The sequence below is a fragment of the Nicotiana tomentosiformis genome, chromosome 3 (genome assembly GCF_000390325.3).
Source record: "Nicotiana tomentosiformis chromosome 3, ASM39032v3, whole genome shotgun sequence".
Lineage (NCBI taxonomy): Eukaryota > Viridiplantae > Streptophyta > Magnoliopsida > Solanales > Solanaceae > Nicotiana > Nicotiana tomentosiformis.
The window spans coordinates 147752351-147770526 of NC_090814.1; positions in this window are offsets into that span (position 1 = coordinate 147752351).

An 18176-nucleotide genomic window follows, 5' to 3' on the forward strand; every position below is an offset into this window, starting at 1 on the left:
GAAAATGACATGAATTAATACTCTGCTAGTTAAATGGTGTTATTTGAATGGAAACTGGAAGGTTTTCTTATATATTTAGCATATGGACTTATTTGGTTACCAATGCCATTATTATTTTCTGTTATAGTATGTAGCACTAATTAGAGAAGAGAACATTGATTTTTCTATACGGAGAAATTGAACATGTTTTTATAGGATTATCTTTATATAAAAATATGGATTACTCCTTAGGGGCGGAGCCATAATTCAACTTATGATTCGAAATAACTCAATAACTTTGTATATTTCTGGTAAAAATTCAATATATATATAAATTTTATTCAGAACCTCAAAATTTAAAGTTTTAGATCCGCCTCTACCTACAATGTCATTGTGCAGTTGTAGGAATATTTTCATTCATATAGTAATTATAGTTTATCTTGCTGATATGTAGCATATCTTATTTTAGATTTTTTGTTTTTGGAGGGATGAGGGAATTAGAACGAGTTGACGACCATAGAACATATTAGAATAGAAAATTGGGGAAGTTACTACTTACTAATGTTTGGTCTGTTTCCCAAATGGCTATTGTCTTTTAATTGATATTTTACTCTATGTTTAGTCTTATTTAGTATTATGTTATTAATGTTATTAGTTTCTGTTACAATACTAGCACTAAGAACATAACTTTCTCCTTATGAGAAGAAAAACTTTATACAAGTTTGAGTTTTCTTCAACGTGGTGATGTATTAAGGTAAACATTAAACTGCAATTGCCTATCAATAAATTGGTTTGTACTCCCTTTTAGTCTTCTTCTTGTAAAAGTAATCTTCTTGCGTGTTCCCCATATTTTTTTTCCATTATCCCTAAAATAATGGTGTACAACTGGTTCCTTAACGACAATAGAACATTAGAAAAAAAGAAATTGGTGTAAAATGGTTTCAAGCATTATCGGTTTGTTTTCTAAACTAGTATAGTCTTTTGATCAATTTATTAAGTATGATGTTTAGTCTAAATTAGATGTCTTTTGTGTTTGTGAAATAATAGGGGGGAAGTGCACATCTAGCCACTAATTAGAGTTGTATTTACTCTTTAACCACTGTTTAAAATGTATTTATTCTTTAGCCAATATTTTAATAAACTTTCACCCGTCCGGACAAAGTGTCATCTATTTGCACCTTCTGTTGTTAAACTTTAGGACATCATGTCCTTAACTTCATGTGTGCAGTGTAAATGTTAAGGACATGGTATCCTTAACTTCACGCGTGCTTTGTAAATGTTAAGGACATAGTGCCCTTAACTTCATGAGTATTGTGTAAATATGGTTCGCTTAATGTCCAGAAGTTAAGGACATTTCAGAAACGTTTGTCCTCAATATTAGATTCCTAGTTCAATATTTCAGGACGTTTAGAAAATTATGTCCTAACATTTACTTGTTTCCCTTAATGTCTAGAAGTTAAGGACATTTCAGAAATGTTTGTCCTCAATATTAGATTCCTAGTTCAATATTTCAGGACGTTTAGAAAATTATGTCCTAACGTTTACTTGTTTCGCTTAATGTCGAGAAGTTAAGGACACTTCAGAAACTGAATTTGATTCTCATTTAATCCCCACAAAACAAACTCAAGTAAGGCATACAACTTCCCAATGTCAGTACAAACAAATTCCAGTAGCTAATTTGATTCAATTTTCACGAAATCAATAAAGCCCGGGAGATCGTCTTCTCCAAAATCGGCTTCGCAAATTTTCGACAAACCCTAGAAATTTAGATCACAAATGGTCCAAATCTGTAGAATCAACTCACAAAGGTGTTTCCCAACAAATATTTTGAACACCCAATTGATTTTAAATACCTAAATTTTCAGAGAAGAAACGAGAGCTTAAGTATTGGAGAGAAGCGAGGGTTTTGAGATTTTGATAATGAAAAAGGGTTTAAAAGAAAAGAGACGAAGAAAGGGTAAAAATATCTATTCATATTAATTATAACAATGTAGTGGCTATATATGCTCAGCATTAAAATTGTTGGCCAAATACTAAATAGCATGGAAATGCGTCAAGGGCCTTTCTTTCTCAATGGCAGTAGGAAAGCCTACTTGAGTAGTGCGTTGGATCTACACTTGGACAGCTTCATCGAGACTTCACACACGTAGATTGCCATGTTTATATCCGAACAAAAATACCTTACTGATGTTTTTGTTTCCAGACTGAAATCTCTAACTATAAGAAGGGAATCGATTAAAGCTAGATTACCGCCTATGATACACTAAGAATTTAATACTCAATGAGAAAAGGTGTTAACTAAATAGAAAAATCCCGATTTCGATCATCTTTGACGCCTCCTCCGTGCCGAGGTTCAGCCACCTCACGCCATTTAAGCGTAATAATACTCTCTCTACCTTTTGATTGTGACAGTTAACTTCTTTAATCTTAAATTAGCCGTCAAAACAAATTGGCCCATTACTTATATTTTGAAAATATGAAAAATGACCTTCAATTATAATGAATTGTTGTAAATTTTCTTTTGAAAAGTGAAAAAAAATCCAAAAATACCCAATAATAATATATAGAAATGAATAAATTCCATCTAACTGTCCTGAATAAACATTACCATAGGTGACTGACACTAACATGGACCAATCAGCTTTTGTCACAATAATATTATTTTAATTTAGTTTCACTTCATTGTTTCCTCTTATTAACCAACCAATTTATAGGCATCAATTATAGATATGGTGTAAAATTTAGATAAATTCAAACCTAAATTTGTAAATTTGAGAACTGAAGAGATGAGTTGATTTATATCAAGTGATGCACTAAATAACCCCCCCCCCTCCCCCCCCCCAAAAAAAAAAAAGAAACTGAAAGTTCTGTTTTTTTTGTTAACAAGCAAATTTCTGAATTTATCGAATGAATGTTGAATGTTTCGTTTTTTCAAGGATCGACTGGAAAATTAACCGAGACCTTTGGGCTTCACCATTTTTGCTTTGGAAAAATAATACTGTATAGCCGCGATCAAATTAATAACTGAAAAAATATTTTTTTTGTATATATATATATATATATATATATATATATATATATATTTATGTATATGTAAAAAAAAATATACAAATTTTATATACTTTTACGACTATCGAATGTAAACAGTTTTAGCCACGGACCAAAAATGATCTTTGCCTTTTTTTTTGCTTTCATGGACTCTACTCCAATTATTTGATCCGCTTTCTGTATGTCAATTCGAAGTCTCGAACATTGTTATGGTACCTGCAGGCAATGCAAGCTAGATGGAGGCAACAAATTAGGATGAAAGCCACAAATGTTTCAGTGGGCTTAAACATCAAACCAAGTAGGCCCAACGCGAAAGCAAATGGCCCAAAAAGAATCTTCCGTATTGAAGCAGCAACAACAATAATATACTCAGTATTATTCTACACCGTGGGTTCTGGGGAGGGTAGTGTGTACGCAAACCTTACCCATACCTTGTGAGGATAGAGAGGTTGTTTCCAATAGACCATCGGCTTAGGAAAGCATAAGCATCACATTAATAAAAATATAGACAAGAAGGGACAATACCAAAAAGCCATATAAAAGTAGAATAAAAATAACAAGATAATGAGGTCATCAACAATAAAAGAAAACAACGGTTAGTCATAAAAATCTACTACCAACAGAAAGCGAGACTGCGTGCCAATACTACTGTTATGAACACTCTAGATTACCCACTCTACTACCCTAATCCTCGACCTCCATACCTTTCTATCAAGGGTTATGTCCTCGGTTAGCTGAAGCTGCGCCATGTCTTGCCTAATCACCTCTCCCCATCTCTTATTTGGCCTACTTCTACCTCTCCGTAGGCCCTCTTATGTCAACCTCTTAAACCTCCTCACTGGGGCATCTGTGCTCCTCCTCCTCACATGACCATACCACCTAAGCCGCGCTTCCCGCATCTTGTCCTCAATAGGGGACACACCCACCTTGTAGCGAATAACCTCATTTCTGATCTTATCTAACCTGGTGTGCCCGCACATCTATCTCAACATCCTCATCTCTGCTACCTTCATCTTCTGGACATGAGCGATCTTGACTGGCCAACACTCAGCCCAATACAACATCGTTGGTCTGACCATCACTCTGTAGAACTTACCCTTAAGTTTCGGTGGCACCTTCTTGTCACACAAAATACCGGAAACGAGTCTCCATTTCATCCATCCCGCCCCAATACGATGTGTGACATCTTCATCAATCTCTTCATCTCCCTGAATAATAGACCCAAGGTACTTGAAACTCCCTCTCCTAGGAATGACCTGCGAGTCCAGCCTCATCTCCCCTTCCTCTCCTTGAGTCTCACCACTGAACTTACACTCTAAGTATTCTGTCTTGGTCTTGCTCAACTTGAAACCTGTAGATTCCAGGGCCTGCCTCCATACCTCTAAGTGCACGTTCGCACTGTCTCGCGTCTCATCAATCAATACAATACCTTCTGCAAATAGCATGCACCATGGTACCTCCCCTTGGATGTGGTATGTCAGTACGTCCATCACCAGAGCAAACAAAAAAGGGCTAAGTGCCGACCCCTGATGCAACCCCATCATAACCGTAAAATGGTCTGAGTCCCCATCCACTATCTTCACTCGGGTCTTTACTCCATTATACATGTCCTTAATCAACCTAACGTAGGCAACATGTACACCTTTAGCCTCTAAACAACTCCACAAAACCTCCCTCGAAACTTTATCGTAAGCCTTTTCTAAGTCGATGAACACCATATGCAAGTTCTTCTTTCTCTCCCTATACTTGTAACGACCCGACCGGTCATTTTGAGAGTTATAGCCCCGATCCCTTATTTACTACTTTTCTCGTATCTCTTTCTGCTTATGTGACTTGCCGGGAGGTTTTGGTTGTATTTTCGGAGTATATTGGGACACTTAGTCCCTAAACGGAAGCTTAAGTCTTAGGATTTTGACTGTAGTTGGAACTATGTGAAGACGACTCCAGAATAGAGTTTCGTCGGTTCCGTTAGCTCCGTTGGGTGATTCTGGACATAGGAGCGTGTCCGGACAGTGAATTGGAGGTCCGTAGCTGATTTAAGCTTGAATTGGCGAAAGTTGAATTTTTGGGAAGTTTGACCAGTAGTGAAATTTTTGATATCGGGGTCGGATTTCGATTTCGGAAGTTGGAGTAGGTCTGTAATGTCGAATATGACTTGTGTGCAAAATTTGAGGTCAAACGGAAGTGGTTTGTTAGGTTTCGGCATCAAATGTAGAAATTTGAAGTTTCAAGCTCAATAGGTTTGAATCGGAGAGTGAATCGTACTTTTAGCATTGTTTGATATGATTCGAGGGCTCGACTAAGTTCATATGGTATTTTAGGACTTGTTGATATGTTTGGTTGAGGTCCCAGGGGGCCTCGGGTGAGTTTCTGATGCTTAACAAGTCGAAAAATTTGAACTTATGTAATTGCTAAAGCTTTCAAGCTTCTGGTGTAATCGCACCTGCGGTGGAGTGTCTGCAGGTACGGGGACGCACGTGCGAGAGGCCAAGCGCAGAAGCAAGATTGAAGAGATGGCCAGGGGTCGCAGGTGCGAGGCAATTTCCGCATCTGCGAGCCCGCAGATGTGCTTGAAGTTCCACAGATGCAGAGAGTGAGCTGGAAGGGGAGACCACAGAAGCGGACCATTGTCCGTAGGTGTGACCACCTGATCGCAGAAGCGGTCCCAGTCACCTTAAGCCATTTCCGCACCTGCGATGGAAATTCCGCAGGCGCGGCATCGCAGATGCGACTGGTGGTCCGCAAGTGCGAGATCGCTTGGCAGAAAAGAGGAAATTTCGAGGGTTTGGTCTCATTTTTATTTTGGGACTTTGAGAGCTCGAATTTGGGCAATTATTTGAGGGATTTTCAGAGAAAACTTTTGGGTAATGATTCTTAACTCCTTTATGGTTATATTCCACTAATCTATGGTTGATTTCATCATTTAATTTCGGATTTGGGTTGAAAATTTGGGGGAAATGGGAAGAAGTTCTTCAACTAAGATTTTTGGGTTTTGATTGAGATTTTGACATCGGATTTGGATAATTTTGGTATGAGTGAACTCATGAGTGAATGGGTGTTCATATTTTGTGACTTTTACCCGATTCCGAAATGTGGGCCCGGTGAGACTTTTTGGGGCGATTTTCTAATTTCTTGCTTTAGCTTTGATGTCATTAATTAGATTAATTTCTTATAGTTGTATTTATGGTATGTAATTGATTTTGGCTAGATTTGGGTCATTCAGAGTCGGATATTCATGGAAAAGACATTGTTACCGATTGATCGAGCTTGGTTCGAGGTAAGTGATTTACTTAACCTTGTGTGGGGGAAATTCCCTTAGGATTTGGTGTTGTTGTGATATGTGAGCGCCGTGTACGTGAGGTGATGAGTATGTACACGGCTATTTGTTGTAAAACCCAATATATTTTACAAAGTAGTAACTTGTTTTTCCTTTAATTTGAGTTATACCGTTTAAATAAGTATTAGTCTATTCTTAATTGAGTTGTTCCAATATGTGTAGTTATCCTATTTAGTCTAATATCGCATGTCTACGTGCTTTAACTGCTTATTTGAACTATGTGAAGCATGCCCAGTTGATTTCCTGCTTTTCCTTATTTCTTATCAGTATAACTGTAGAAATTTTGCTGTTAACTGTTGTATTTATCGGTTTGAGCTGTGTGTCTACTTTTGAGACTACGAGGCGATTTCTCGGGAGTTCTCCCTGCATATTTACTTTTGAGACTATGAGGCGGTTCCTCGGGAGTTCTCCCTGCACATTTACTTTTGAGACTACGAGGCAGTTTTCCTCGGGAGTTCTCCCTACACATTTACTTTTGAGACTACGAGGCGGTTCCTCGTGAGTTCTACCTGCATATTTACTTTTGAGACTACGAGGCGGTACCTCGGGAGTTCTCCCTATTTATTTACTTTTGGGACTACGAGACGGTATCTTGGGAGCACCCTTGTTGTTATATCATTGTGCGGTGTTGTTATTGCTTTGTGAATACTTGCTGTTATCTTCTCCGTTTTACTTTATTTTTATTATAGCATCTGTCTTATTATTATATCCCAGTAGGGCTCGGACCCGACCTCGTCACTACTCTACCGAGGTTAGGCTTGGCACTTACTGGGTACCGTTGTGGTGTACTCATGCTACTCTTCTGCACATATTTTGTTTGCAGATCCAGATACTTCTTATCAGCCCCGCTACTAGCTGAGAGTGCTTGCTGCTGTACAGAGACTTCAAGGTATATCTTCCGTGTCCGCAGACCTCAAAGTCCCCCTATATTCTCTTCTATGTCATCTACTTTCCGTATTTTTTTTATTATACTCTGGTGTATAGAGATTCTAGTTTCCTTCTATAGCTTGTGACTTATGATGTTCCGGGTTTTAAGAAGACTATGTATTGATAGAGTATTGGTTATTGTACATGCCGAGCGGCATTGTTACTAGTTACTCAGTTATCCACTGCTGTTAGTTGCCAAGTTTTGCTTTCGTTTTGTTATTTTCCGCAATTTATTAGGCTTACCTAGTCGTAAGGACTAGGTGCCGTCAGGACGTTAAAGAGTGAGTTTGGGTCGTGACAAGTTGGTATCAGAGCTCTAGGTTCATAGGTGTCGTGAGTCACAAGTAAGTTTAGTAGAGTCTCGCGGATCGGTATAGAGACGTCTGTATTTATCTTCGGGAGGCTATGGAACTGTAGGGAAAGATTACACTTCTTTGATTTCTTGTCGTCCAAAATTGTTGACTTCGAAATTCTAAACTTCTGTACTCTATTCTCTCACAGATGGTGATAACACGTACAGGCGGATCTGATAACCAGGCACCCGCGCCCCCTGATAGAGCCCGAGAGGCCGAGGCAGGGGTAGAGGCTAAGGACGTCTACGCGGTGCAGCCAGAGCACCCGTACGAGCTGCTATAGAGGAGCCCCCAGTAGCTCCAGTTGGAAGGCAGACACCTGAGATGCATGTTGCTGCACCAGCCCTCTAGGAGACTCTAGCCCAGTTTCTGAGCATGTTCAACACCTTAGCTCAGGCTGGATTGATTCCACTTGCTCCTGCCACATCTCAGGCCGGGGGAGGAGCACAGACTCCCATTGCCGGTACCCCAGAGCAGCGAGTTCAGGTAGACCAAGATCTAGAGATCATACCAGTGCAGCTGGTAGCTCCCGTTCAGCCCGAGGTTAGGGCAACGGTTTCTGAGGCAGAGCAGCTCAGACTTGAGAGGTACAAGAAGTACCACCCTCCTACCTTTAGCGGATTGGCGTTAGAGGATGCCCAGGGTTTTCTGAAGGAGTGTCACCGTATTCTCCGTACTATGGGTGTAGCGGAGTCGAGTGGGATTTCTTTTACTGCATTCTAGCTTAGAGGAGCATCCTATCAGTGGTGGCATGCTTATGAGTTAAGTAGTCCGGCTGAGGCAACTTCACTTACATAGACTCAGTTCTCGGACATGTTTTTGAGAGAGTATGTCCCTCAGAGCCTCAAGGACGCATGGCGTGCGAAGTTTGAGCAGTTGCGCCAGGGTGCTATGACTGTGTCAGAGTATGCAGTTTGCTTCGGTGATTTGACCCGACATGCACTAGGCTTGTTTGTCACAGTTCAAGAGAGGGTTCGTCGGTTTATTGAGGGACTCCACCCCAGTATCAGGATTAGTATGGCCCGGGAGTTAGAGATGGATATTTCTTACCAGCAGGTTGTGAGTATTGCTAGGAGATTGGAGGGTATGCTTGCTCGGGAGAGAGAGGAGAGGGAGGCCAAGAGGCCTCGAGAGTCTGGCACTTATAGTGGTACTCGTGCCCCAGCTGCAGTTCGCCATGGTAGGGGTTATGAGAGTCACCCCGTTCATTCCACTCTTCCAGCTGCCAGTGGTATTATGATGATAGGCTATAATTATGTATTTAGTCACTTATTAAACTCTAATTTATTGCACTTTAATTGATTTTGAGTTTTAATCGCTAATGTTTTGCACTAAATGTGTGTTTTATGCCTTGTAGGAGTGATTCCGATCTATGTAGATATTATGGAATGAATTCAAGCTATTATGGAGCTTTAAAGTCTGAGTAAAAGCCCAAGTATTAAGTTGGGATTGTGTTCGGGGATCAATGGATGATAGTGCACTTTAAGAACGAAACAAAGAATCGAGCATGCATACTGAGCATTATCCAGTAAAATGCATATAATGTTTTGCTCGAAAGTCCGTTTGGGCTCTACAATGTATCGTTGGAAAGATATTTAAAAGGGCTACAACTCTATGTTTTACATGTTTCCAAATTTCCACAGCCGCGCTGCATGTCGCACCGTGTAGCGTGCTGCGGCTGCGTAAATTATTGCTGCCCTCAAATTGCATGCTCTTTGAAGTTCCCCACAAGCACATCGCGTGGCGCGTCTCCCCATGCGGCGCTCCTAGTGTCCTATTTCACGCGGGATAAAGTGTTTTCATCTGGGCCCGACCCTACTTGATATAAATACATGTATAAATGTTATTTTTGTAACTTTTGACAGACTTTTGACCTAAGGAGAGCACAGAGCCGCCGTGGAGGTTGGGTTTCATCTTTTCTTCCACCAAACTTAGTATTTTTTATGTTTCTTTGTATGATTTGTTATTTCACGTTCTAGGGTTGTGGTTCTTTCATGACTATTGTTATTCGAATATTGATTTTGATTTCTTGATTTATCGTATTGGTTTATTTATTCAATCTTGTGCTTAATTATTTGATTGCTTGATCACCAATTGAATACTATTTATGAATCTAGAGTTGAACTCGAAAGTGGGAATTCTAGATTGCATATAGGATTGAGTAGAGCAAGTTTTTGAACCTGGGCATCGGGGAATGGATTCGCGGTTAGGATAGACATATACCTAATTGCCTTGCTTGGTTGATTTACAGGACTTATAAATTCACTCTTGTTAGTTCTAATTCCATAGACATATAGGCGTTAGGTTAGCTTGAATAGGCGAGTAAGAACTCGATAGATTCTTATGAGCAATATTAACCCTGTCAACTAATAAACAGATAAATTAATTAGTCAATTCAACTGAAGAATACAATATGATTGTTAGATAGCCCATATCCCTAGATCGTTTTCTTCGCATTAATAACATAAGAATCTGCAATCCTTTGTTCAGAGTTCATTATTTGTTTTCTTTTTATTTTAATTAGATTAATGTCACATTATTCTAGGTTTAATTCTTGTTTAGATAGCTAGGATAGTCTAATTTAGCTAGTAGCTAATCACAAGTCCTCGTGGGTTCGACATCTGACTTTTAGTCACTTTATTATTTGACGACTATGTATACTTGCGTGTGCGTTTAGCCGCAACAAGTGTTTGGCTCCGTTGCCGGGGATCGAACCCGGGTTATCCGCGTGACAAGCGTCACATAATTCTAGGTTTAATTCTTGTTTAGATAACTAGGATAGTCTAATTTAGTTATTAGCTAATTACAAGTACTCGTGGGTTCGACATCCGACTTTTAGTCACTTTATTACTTGACGACTACGTATACTTGCGTGTGCGTTTGGCCGCAACAAGTTTTTGGCGCCGTTGCCGGGGACTTAGAAATTAGCTATTTTTCTAGATTAGACATTTATTTTTTTTCCTATTCTTTCTTTAGTTTAGTTAGTATTTTTTATTTATTTTAGCATGGCATCTTGGAATAAAAATTATTCGAATGATGGTTATTCTTATTTTGATGATTCATGTCCATATTGTGGAGGACCCCACTGGTGAAAAATTGTCAGAATGTTCCCGGGAGCGAGTTGTGCGCACAATCTCAATCCTTTAAGTGGAATATTTATAATATGTGTGGTGGTCAAGATGGCCATTGAGATGGTTGTCCTAATTCTTTTCATCTTTCTCTAAGCCCTTATTATGATCTTGCTAACAGTATTTGTGAGTTTGATAGGGGCAATGAAGTGCAGAATATGGAACGTTATGCATATATTAGGGATATTTTGAGGCAAGTAGCAGAGCAACATGATAAACTCAAAAAAGGATATGAAAAGAATGAGGGAAGAAATCACAAGAATGAAGGCTAATATGGAAGAATTGAATGAAGAGAGCGAGTTCCAACAAATAAATTTTTTTGAAAAAGTGGAGATTTTGAGCCAAACATGGCTAGTGGAACAAGCTGAAAAGTTAGAAATATATGAGGCTCAACGTGAGGAAATTACTGACGGGATGAAATATTTTATAAAAGGAAGAGCTAAACTGGGACAAAAGATTGAAAAATTTGGCACTGATATTCACGACTTGGGAGCTAAATTAATTGCAAAGATTTATGCGTCTAACGCCCAACAAAATAGTTCTGAGTTGTGTGAAGCTGAAAGGGAGCTTATACGCCAAATTGAGGAGCTAAAAGTGGAGAGTAAATCATTCGCCCATACTTGTATTGATGATGTCCATGTTGAGGAAATCACTCTAGAGTCATGTGAGGAAGTAGATAATATTATATGTGAAGACTCTAATGTGTGTACATATGAGGATGTAAAGAGTAATACAATTCTAGAGTTAGGGCGTATTAGTCCTCATTCCATACATTTTTCAACATTGTGTTTGGATGATGACATGGAAATCGAGTCATCTGAGCCTTTGGAGGAGCCAATGGATGAGGAACGGGGTGCTTACATTCTTGAATTCGTCGTGCCAGAGAGACAGAATTACATACCTCATCCGAAGGCCAAGAAGTGTAAAATGCAATATTGGTTGCTTGGCCCAATTAAATTTGTCTCACCACCCCGGGAGCATAACAGAAAGCTTGAAGACAAATTAGGGGCGCAATTCATAAGTTCGAGATGGAGGCAAAGAGTGGTTCACGTCGTGCCGCGACGTTAAATTAGGCGCTTGTTGGGAGGCAACCCAGCTTTACCGCTTTCTTTTATTTTTGTTTATTTTTGGTTTATTTTAGTTTTCTATTATATTTGTAGTGTTGTTTTATGTTGTAGGATTATGAGTATAGGAAGCAAGGCCATAAGATGCACAAAAGCGAGCTAGATGGTGAGAACTAAGTGTGGGGTGACCACACAAAGGACCATGCCTGAGGGAAGTCTAAGTACCCGTGAGCTGCGATTGCTTCGGCCTTTGGCCTTTCAGGGAGTTTCTTGTTCACCCTTGTAATTTTTGCGATATTTGTGCATTTGGAACATTGCACTCTTTTAACTGTGGGGTGGAAGATTCTCTGTGCTTTGTATAGTATTATATTAGTATATTATTAGTTTCTTATATTTTTATTATTAGCTAGCTTCTTATTTTTATTTACAGAGTTAGTAGAATTAATGGTGTAGTATAGTAGTAGTAGTTTTAGTAGCTTAATTTAAAAAAAGAAAAATAAAAAAAAACGTAGAAAATTAGACTTTTCCCGACGATGGATTTCCTAAACAGTTTTCTTGAGAGATTTAAGTCTAAAGAAAAAGGACAAAAAGATTTTCTTTGTAGGTAGTGTAGTAACTCCCCCTTGGTTTTTCTTTGTGCCGCGGTTCTTTTCAAGGGTTTTGTTTGAACCGGGTATAGTTAGTTTTTATTTTTGTTAGAAGTAGGAAACCTTGTGCTATATTTTGAATTGAAGCAATATCTCTTGACTTTGTTATGCCTAAGCCTCAACTCGGTGCCGAACAATCAGAAACTAGTCAAATGTTATATAAATTAATCAATACATGCTCAAAAATTCATATTCTAACTATTAGAGTGATTACCCAACCCCAATTAGAAGATTCCTAAAATTTACCCACGGGCCTGGATTCCGGATATTTTCGAAGATAAATATCACCCATAACCTCACGAACTCAAATATATAATTTTCACCTAATTCCATAACCATTTTCGTGTTTAAATCCCCTTTTTCTTTATCAAATCTAGGTTTTTCATCTAACCCATAATTTTCAAAATTTTGCATGTTAAAATCTACCCATAATCTATGTATTAAACTCACATTGGGTAGGAATAACTCACCTTCAAAAGCTAGGTTGAAATCCCCCTCTTCAAAGCTCCGAAATCGCCCAAGAGTGTAATAAATGAGCTCAAAATAGCCTAAGTCCCGATTTAAAGCAAGACACTACCCAGTTGCCCCTTCTTCGCGAACGCGGAAAGGGCCTCGTGTTCGCGAAGGCAAACGGCCCAGGCCCAGAAGACTCGGCCATCGCGAACGCGACCGAGGCCTCGCGAACGCGGAGGCTTACCTACCATGTCCTACGCGAAGAACAACGTTACCACCACCACCCATCTCGCCTCACCCTTAGCGAACCGGACCCCATCACGTGAACGCGAAGCACAAATATTCCCCCAGCCCAATACCTTCATCGTGAACGCGAGGGTCCTTCCGCGTTCGCAAAGAAGGAAACCAGAACTGGAAAATCTGGTTTTTCCAACTCAGCTCCGGGTGGTCTGAAACACACCCAAACCCCTCGGGACCCCGTCCAAATGCACCAACAAGTCCATAAATATAATACGGACCCGCTCAAACTCTCGAAACGCGTAAAATAACAACGAAACTAAGAATCATGACCTAAATCTAAATTAAATTAAATTATAAACTTCAAGTTTCCAATTTGCTCCGAACGCGCCGAATCAAACTTAGAATACTCAGAATAACACCAAATTTTGCGTGTAAGTTTTAAATCACCATACGGAATTATTCCCCAACTCAAAATTCCAAACGGACCTCGATAATACCAAATCCTACTTCAAATCAAATTTTAAAAAATTCTATATCTCCAATGTGCCAACTTTCACTATTAAGCGCCGAAACGCTCCCGGGTCATCCAAAACCCGATCTGAACATACGCCCAAGTCCGAAATCATCATACTAACCTATTGGAACCATAAAATCCCGATTCCAAGGTCGTTTACTCGAAATGTTTACCAAAGTTAAACTTAACCTTTTTAAAGCCAAACCAAGGAACAAAGTGTTCTGATTCAACCCGAACTCTTCCAAATTTTGAACTAGCCATCCCCGCAAGTCATAAAATATTAAAGTACATACGGAGAGTCTTATTTTGGGGATCGGTGATATAGAAAGCGAAACGATCGGTTGGGTCGTGATAATGAAGAGTAGTGTTTTTAAAGAGGAATTTTCAGAAATCACTATTATTTAGTGGCTATTAACTTCCTATAGCTATTATGTACATAATTACTTCCTATAACTACTATTCAGTTGTTACGGTAGTGTATTCGTTGTATTCGTTCTATTATATTAATGAATACAGCAGCAAAAAGCGCCTAAAATCAGGACAGTCCAGCTGTACGCGCACGTATTCACATGTATTCGCACCATGTATTCATGAATACAGTAACGGCAATCACCTTTAAAATAGGTATGTCCAGCTGTCTAATAACTAAAATAATATCAATTAGTGTGATACACTCCTAATATAATTCAACAAAATTAATTCTAACATGTCTCATTATCAACCCAATTAATTAGAATAATTTTTCAGTTGTATATAACTGTTGTATTTAACTTTTTTATTTAGTGTGTTTCAATATTTTTTTTACTGTTGTATTCATTAGATTCAATGTTTGTATTTCTTGTATTCGCCATTTTATATTCAGTATATTCAAATGTATTTGTGTGGCCGATGCCTTGAGTCGTAAGGCGGAGAGTTTGGGCAGCTTAGCATATTTACCGGTAGCAGAGAGGCCCTTAGCCTTGGATGTTCAGGCCTTGGCCAACCAGTTTGTTAGACTGGATGTTTCCAAGCCGAGTCGAGTTTTGGCTTGCGTGGTTTCTCAGCCTTCTCTTTATGATCGTATCAAGGAACGTCAGTATGATGACCCCCATCTGCTTGTCCTTAAGGATACAGTTTAGCACGGTGATGCCAAGGAAGTCACTATTGGAGATGACGATGTATTACGGATGCAGGGCAGGCTATGTGTGCATAATGTGGACGGTTTGTGTGAGTTGATTCTCCAGGAGGCTCACAGTTCGCGGTATTCCATTCATCCGAGTGCTGCAAAGATGTATCAGGACTTGAGACAATACTATTAGTGGAGGCGGATGAATAAAGACATAGTAGGGTATGTATCTCGGTGTCTAAATTGTCAACGGTGAAATATGAGCATCAACGACCGGGTGGATTACTTCAGAAGTTAGAGATTCTAGAATGGAAATGGGAGCGGATCACTATGGATTTCGTTGTTGGGCTCCCACGGACTCAGCGGAAGTTTGATGCAGTTTGGGTGATTGTGGATAGGCTGACCAAATCAGCTCATTTCATTCCTGTGATTACTACTTACTCTTCAGAGCAGCTAGCTCAGGTATATATTCGCGATATTGTTAGACTTCACGGTGTACCGGTATCTATCATCTTTGATCGGGGTACACAGTTTACCTCACGATTTTGGAGGGCAGTACAACGTGAGTTGGGTACTCAAGTAGAGTTGAGTACATCATTTCACCCTCAGACGGACGGGCAGTCCGAACGCACTATTCAAATACTGGAGGATATGCTTCGTGCGTGTGTGATAGATTTTGGGGGTGCTTGGGATCAGTTCTTACCACTTGCGGAGTTTTCTTACAACAACAGTTATCATTCAAGCATTCAGATGGCTCCGTATGAGGCCTTGTATGGTAGGCGGTGCCGGTCGCCAGTGGGTTGGTTCGAACCGGGCGAGGCTAGACTATTAGGTACAGACTTGGTTCAGGATGCCCTGGAAAAGGTTAAGATGATTCAGGATCGACTTCGTACAGCCCAATCTAGACAGAAGAGCTATGCGGATCGGAAGGTTCGTGATGTTGCATTCATGGTGGGTGAGCGGGTATTGCTCCGGGTTTCGCCTATGAAGGGTGAGATGAGGTTTGGGAAGAAGGGCAAGTTAAGCCCTAAGTATATTGGGCCTTTTGAGATTCTTGAAAGAGTTAGAAATGTGGCTTACAGACTTGTGCTACCACCTAGTCTCTCTGCAGTTCATCCGGTATTCCATGTTTCTATGCTTCGAAAATATCACAGGGACCCGTCTTATGTGTTAGACTTCAGTTCGGGTCAATTGGACACTGATCTATCTTATGTTGAGGAACCAGTGGCTATTTTAGATAGGTAGGTTCGAAAGCTAAGGTCAAAGAACATTGCTTCCGTGAAGTTCAGTGGAGGGGTCATCCAGTCGAGGAGGCGACTTGGGAGACTGAGCATGATATACGCAGCCGTTATCCACACTTATTCACCAGCTCGGGTACTTTTTCTAACTCCGTCTGAGGACGAACGTTTGTTTTATAGGTGGAGAATGTGATGACCCAAAATGTTATCTTTATATTTAATAACTAATTGTGTATTCTAACACCTCAAAAAAGCACTATTTATTATTTCTCGACTTGCGTGCGCAGTCCGTAAAAATTTTCGAAAAGTTTTCTAAAAAAAGTGAATTAGAGCTTTAAAACTCAACTAAGTTGACTTTGGTCAACATTTTGAGCAAACGGACTCGGATCAATATTTTGATAATTCCGGTAGGTCCGTATCGTGATTTGGGACTTAGGCATATGCCCGGAATCAAATTTCGATGTCCCTAGCCCGAGATATGGAATTTTGATGAAAAATTAAAAATTTAAGTTCAAATAGTGACCGGATGTCAAATTATGTGCAAACGACCCCGGAATAGAATTTTAATAATTCAAACAGTTCCGTATGATAATTTTGGACTTAGGAGCGTGATCGGAATTTTATTTGGAAGTCCGTAGTAGAATTAGGCTTGAAATGCCAAAAGTTAAATTTTTGGGAAGTTTTACCGGGGGGTTGACTTTTTGATATCGAGGTCGGAATCCGATTTTAAAAATTGAAATAGGTCTGTTATGTCATTTATGACTTGTGTGCAAAATTTTAAATCATTCCGAATTGATTTGATGTGTTTCGGCACAAGATATAGAATTTGAAAGTTCAAAGTTCATAGATTTTAATTTGAGGTGCGATTAGCCGTTTTGATGTTGTTTGATGTGTCTTGAAGCCTCGAATAAGTTCGTATTTTATTTTGGGATATGTTGGTATAATTGGTTAAGGTCCCGAGGGTCTCGGGCGGATTTCGGAAGGTAAACAGAATGGATTTCGGACAAAGAAGGCTACTGGAAATTTCTGTTGCAGAAATTTCTGTTGCGTGGAGCCAAATTTGGAAGCTTATATCTCACAATCTATAAGGAATAAGAAAATTTTCAAAACATGAAAGTTGTAACCCTTTGATTCTAGTTTCCATAGAGTTAAACCATTCATTCTTTGGATATTGGTACAGAAAGTTATGATGAGTTGAATGAAGGCTGGTAGAGCAGTTTTGCCAGAAATTTCTGATGTATGGAGCCGACTTTGGAAGCTTATATCTCGAAATTCATAAGGAATCGGAAAATTTTAAAAACATGAAAATTGTAGTCGTTTGATTCTAGTTTCCAGAAAGTTAAACTATTCATTATTTGTACATTCGTACATAACGTTATGATAGATTGAAGTGAGGCTGGTAGAGCAGTTTCTGGTGGACTTTTAGTGACGAAAAATGGACTTTTAGTGACGGATTGGCAGAAACTTAAGGACCAAAAATGGTCATTTCATTCATTTCGTTTTGAATTTTTGGAGCACGGTTCTTGAGCGATATTTGGGTGATTTTCACGGGAAAACATTGGGGTAAGTGTTCCTTATCCTATATTGATTATATTTCATGATTCCATGCTCATTTACATCATGAATCCGTGAATTTATGGAAGAAAAATCAAGATTTTTGCAAAATCTTCCAAAAACGAAAATTTAAGATTTGGAGGTCGAGTTGTTATCGAATTTTGGTAAAATTGGTATGGGTGGACTCGTAATTGAATGGGTTGTCGGATTTTGTAAGTTTCGCCGGATTCCGAGATGTGGGCCCCACGGGCAAATTTTGAGCTAATTTCGGATTTTATTGAAAATATAATATTTTCTTATGAAATTGATTACTATAATTTATGTTGACTGTATCGAATTAATTATGACTAGATACGAGTCGATCGGAGTCGGAAAATCGAGAAAAAAGCATAATACTTGGTTAAATTGGAGCAAGTCGAGGTAAGTGACTTGTCTAACCTTGTGTGAGAAAAATTCCACCTAGGATTGATAATTATAATATGTGAAAAGTCGTGTACACGAGGTGACGAGTGTGTACACGGGCTAAATATGAAAGATTATATTTAAATTGTGTAGATCACTTTTGCGCATTAATTAAATTATTTCATTT